The following is a 5,860-nucleotide window of genomic DNA, read 5'->3' on the forward strand; positions in this document are numbered from 1 at the left end:
AAACGAAGATTCTAGAGCAAAAACGAGAAATCAAGTTACGATCCAGGGAATCAGGGCTGACCAGCACAAAATCCGCCCTGCCATACCACCTGCCAAACGGCCTGCCAGTATGCAAAAGGCCTGACAAAAACGGCCTACCAGTGCACCTTGCCAAACGGCCTGCCAGGCGTTTTTCAGAAAATACGGGCTGCCAGTGCACTTTGCCAAACGGCCTGCCAGGCGTTTTTTGGCCAAAAATTACAATTTTACCCCCAAGCTTTGCTTATAAAAGGAGGGCTTCACTTCTCATTTCAAGACACCAAAAAACACACCAATTCTTCACTTCTCTCTCTAAAATATCTCTCTATAGTCGCTCTCTAGTGATCTATAGGAGATTAGTTCTCTCTCTACTTTCTCTCTCTAGTTTCTAGAGAAAGAAAAATACAGAGATTAGAAAATGTAATTATCTCTCGATTGTCGCTCTCTAGTGATCAATAGGATATTAGTATATAGTTAGTAGTAGAAGCTATCAAGCATTGTAACGCTATGGATATTATGAAGAAATACAAGTGTTATTCTGCCGACATTATTCGGTATTATCTATCCTCTCTTTTATCAGTTTATTATAATATTCTTGTTCGATGTTTATGATTTACTGATGTTAGAAATTCTTGTTGCCATGATGTGTGAGTAATTGCTTGATTGTTTGCCATGATTTATTAATGTTAGTTAGGGATGATTATCGTCTCGTACTCGCTTTCTGTCTATGATATTAAACCTCGTTATTATCATCCTTCCACCAATAAACGTGATTAAAACCTTTTATAAAGTCGACATTATAAAGGTAATTAATTATCTGTGTTTATACATTGGTCAAGGTATGAACCCATCGAAAATACTATAAAGTACATGGGGAATTACCATAGGACCAGATCAAGACATTGGTCAAGAGTATAAGACTCATGTCGATGTACTATAGGACCACTTGGGCATGGTCAAGGTTAGAAGCTATGGAACCACTATAAGTCTAGTACATGGTGGATAACTAAGGGATTTATTGGGTAGATTTAAGTAAGGGCTGGTTTAAGTCATAAATTGGAGTTTAACGCACTACAATACAAACTAAGCTTATGAATCTTCAAGGATGACTGAGAACTATCAGATGTTCTAATTTGTCTACAAACCCTTAGATTTTACCAAACCATTGACATAAAGGGATTCGAAACACAATCATAACCACTCACTTGGGTGATACACTAAGGTGTTAAGAAAGGTTGGATATTCTTATGGCTATGTTACTTTATTCGTGCACCCAAGGTATGCACTGCATCCAAGATGGGCCGCTTATATTCTTAAACCGGATAAAGCATCGGGAGTTGAGCATAGTCCATCCGATCAGAATATTCAAAGCCTAGTTCCTTGTGACATGCTAACCAGGAAACCTCTTAGTAGGGAATCTAGTGTTCACACCAAGGTATATCTATCCAATGAGTGTCTCATAATCGTCCCGACACTACGTTATCTTAAATCATGGTGAACCACGTCTTCTCTGTCCTTAGCTGTTGCATGCTAGCTAGCTAGCTTATTTTAATTATATTGCTTTAATATTTTAATTACAATTATATAAACAAATCAACCCAACTATTGCCTTTACATAATTTGATATTCCGGATAAAATGGTGTGTAGAATAAACCGGTTGGACTTGGTTATTCGATTTTTCGAACAGTCGCCAATTTATTGGGACCAAAAGGATCCTGCCTCTCCACACAAGGTGTACCTGGCCACTAGTCTTGGATACTGAATTGTGTATAAACCCAATCTTAATTACTAAATTATCTATATAAGCTCCGTTTCAAATTCGACCGCTCAAGGAACGACCCTAGGTCATATTTACCCTTGCTAACCCATAGGAAGGAATAATAGATTTAGGCCCAGCACATATAAATTAAATAATCGACTTCTCCCGTTGGTATCATGAGTTAACGTTTTGCGACCTAACGACACCGCATAAATAAACCGTCCGATTCGGGCATATCAAATCACCATGTCACCTTCTTGAAACTCAATCAATCGCCTTCGTTTATCGGCATAAGATTTTTGTCTATCTTGCGCCGCCTTAAGTCGAGCCCGAATCATCTCAATTTTACTATTCATCTCTAAAACCAAATCGGTGCTCCCGATTTCTCTTTGTCCCACTTCACCCCAACATATAGGAGTCCTACACCGATGCCCATAAAGCATTTCATAAGGTGACATTCCAATACTATCATGATAGCTATTGTTGTACGAGAATTCCACCAAAGGCAAGTGCTCGTCCCAACTACCACCGAAATCAATAATACACGCCCGTAACATATCCTCCAATGTTTAATTCGTACGTTCGGTTTGACCGTTCGTTTGAGGATGGTACGCCGTGCTCATTCTCAATTGTGTACCTATATCTTCATGAAACTTATTCCAAAACCGAGATGTGAAACGAGTATCCCGATCTGAAATAATAGATATAGGAACCCCATGTCTCGATATCACCTCCTTGATAAACAACTTTGACAAAGTCTCCGGCGATATCGTTTCCCGAATGGGAAGAAACAAAGCACTCTTCATCAACCTATCAACTATCACCCAAATCGTATCAAATTGGGTTCTCGCTATCTTTGGTAGTTTTGTAATGAAGTCCATGGTAATGTGCTCCCATTTCTATTTCGGGACTTCCAATGGTTGTAACTTACCATACGGCTTTTGGTGCTCGGCCTTAACTTGTAAACACGTGACGCATTGTTCAACATACTTTACAACATCACGTTTCATGCCCGGCCACCAATACTCTTTTCTTAAATCAAGGTACATCTTTGTTGCACCCTGATGAATGGAATACTTTGACTTATGTGCTTCATCAAGTAGCACTTGTTGGAAATCCCCCATTCTAGGCACCCACACTCGTCCTTGGAAAGACAACAAACCATGCGAGCCTAAGGTAATAGACTCCGTTTGCCCCACGATTCGTTCTTCATGCTTGTTGTTAACAAAAGCTTCAATTTGAGTCTCACCAAGCTTTACAAGAAAGTCGTTAGTAATAATCATGCGTAACGATCCTACTCGTATTGCCGGATGTTGACTCTTTCGACTTAACGCATCCGCGACCACATTCGCCTTACTCAGATGATAAAGTATCTCACAATCATAATCCTTTATCACATCCATCCATCTACGTTGACGATAATTTAAATCTCGTTGATCAAAAAGATGTTTCAAACTCTTATGATCCGAATAAATCGTACACTTGACACCATACAAGTAATGGCGTCAAATTTTCAACGCATGTACCACCACCACCAATTCAAGATCATGAGTCAGGTATCTCTTTTTGTGATCCTTTAATTGTCGAGAGGCATAAGCGATGACTTTACCTCTTTGCATTAGAACACACCCGATTCCATTTAATGAGGCATCACAATAAACCGTCATATCTTCTACACCTTCCGGTATTACTAACACCGGAGCTTGACACAATTTCTCTTTCAACAATTGGAAAGCGATCTCTTGCTCATTTTCCCAATTAAATCTCGCGTTCTTTCTCGTCAACTTCGTCAATGGAGAAGTGATCTTAGAAAAGTCTTGGATAAACCGACGATAATAACCGGCCAATCCGAGAAAACTTCGGATTTCCGTAGGCGTAGTCGGTTGTTCCCAACTCGTCACCGTCTCTATCTTCACCGGATCCACTTGAATGCCTTCTTTATTCACAATGTGGCCAAGGAATTGCACTTCCCTTAGCTAAAATTCGCACTTTGAGAATTTAGCATACAACTTATCCTTTCGCAAAGTCTTCAATACTTCACACAAATGATGTTCATGTTCCTTCATACTCTTAGAATAAACGAGGATGTCGTCAATGAACACAATTACTGACTTGTCCAACATAGGTTGGCACACTCGGTTCATAAGATCCATGAATGCCGCCGGTGCATTCGTAAGACCAAAAAGCATAACTACAAACTCAAAATGCCCATAACGCGTTCGAAAGGCCGTTTTCTCATTTCTTTCTCATGAACCCGCATTTGGTGATAGCCGGACCGTAAGTCAATTTTAGAAAAATATGACGCACCTTGGAGTTGGTCAAACAAATCGTCAATCCGAGGCAATGGATAACGATTCTTGATCGTCACTTTGTTCAACTTGTGACGACCCGAAAATTTCCGACCAAATTTGAACTTTATCTTTAAATAATTTCGACACGATAAGCAAAGTCTGTAATGTTGAGTCTTGAAAATTTTGAACTGTTTCATATATTCAATTGAACTTCGACCAGTTCCGACGATTCACAAATAATTAATTGTAAATAGATATGTGTGTATGTATATATAAATAATAATTCAAAATATAATTTAAAGTATTATATGTTGTTGTTATTAAAAATTAATAAAATAAAAAATAGGATATTATAATAATTATTATTTAAAATATATCTCTATAAATAAATAAAGTATATTAAAAATAAATATTAAATGATTGAAATAATCGTTTGATGATCCAATTGATATTAAGCAAGTTAAATTCAAATTTATGTAATTTTAAAATAAACGGTGATCCGAAAATGAGTTCTATAAATTTTAGGCTTATTAAAAATGTAATTAGGAACTATTTGTTAAGTTTTAACACTTTCTATATTTTACCCATAAATGAGAGGGACAGTTGATGTAATTTTTATTTAACGAATTAAGGATTGAATTTTATACCATAATGACCAAAATAAATAAATATAGTTAATTTAAAAATTTGGGATTTTTCCGAAGACTTTTATCCGTCATTGATTAACCAACGGGGTACGATATACTATCCGGAAAGATTGTCGGTAGAGTAATCAACTTGAGGCTGCTAATTAATTGTTTATTATTATTTCAATTGGCACATCTGGTTTGAATTAGATTATAATTATTATGTAATATATATTATTACTATGATTACCTAGTTTATATATACATATACATATATTTACACAATGATGAAACCATTCTCCATCCTAACTCCATCGTCTTATCACCATCCCTTGCTACACCGGCTCGCCACTCGACCACTGTACACCTGCAATCATTCAGCCACCACCCTCCAAGAACCATCACCAACCACCAATCATCATCACAAACACATCTTTATCAGCACCCATTTAATATTACTGTTACTGTATATTTTTCTTTTTGTCATTCGAGAGCCATCAACCGTCAACAACCACCTCTAAGTTTTATAATTTCTTTCTGTTTCTTTCATGATGATCGAGCACCACAACGTATACATCATCGAACTACCCCACTTTTTTTAATCACCTGCGAAAAACCCACTTCAACCGTAAACAATAAACCACCTCACCTGCGTTTTATTTTCCCATCCATCTTCGAAAACATCAAGCTACCATTAATCGATCCCTGCCCACTGTTTCTGTTTTGGGTCAGACCAAATCAACCACTCGAACCAATTATGCTCTATTTTTTCTGTAATGACCCGGATTTTTCCGATCATTTTATACATATGAGATTAATATTTACATAAATTAAACATTACCAACATGATAAGCAATCCAAATTGTTGAGTCTTGTATTTTTGAAAAGAGTTTTACACAACGTTTGACCGTCCAATTTGACCGATGATATCACGAACTATATAACATACGATAATTATACGATTGTGCACATATACGTATTTATACATATTTAACATGATCTAAAGATGGTTTAACATATCATTGTGTACTAATAACAATGAGTTATAAGTATACTTTGAGACTACTAACTTAAGTTTTCAAAACGGTAACTATATGTAACGTTCTTGGACATATATACCTATTACCTATAATGCTTATACAAGTATCGTATAAATACGTATTTA

This window comes from Rutidosis leptorrhynchoides, chromosome 2, assembly GCF_046630445.1.
Source record: "Rutidosis leptorrhynchoides isolate AG116_Rl617_1_P2 chromosome 2, CSIRO_AGI_Rlap_v1, whole genome shotgun sequence".
Lineage (NCBI taxonomy): Eukaryota > Viridiplantae > Streptophyta > Magnoliopsida > Asterales > Asteraceae > Rutidosis > Rutidosis leptorrhynchoides.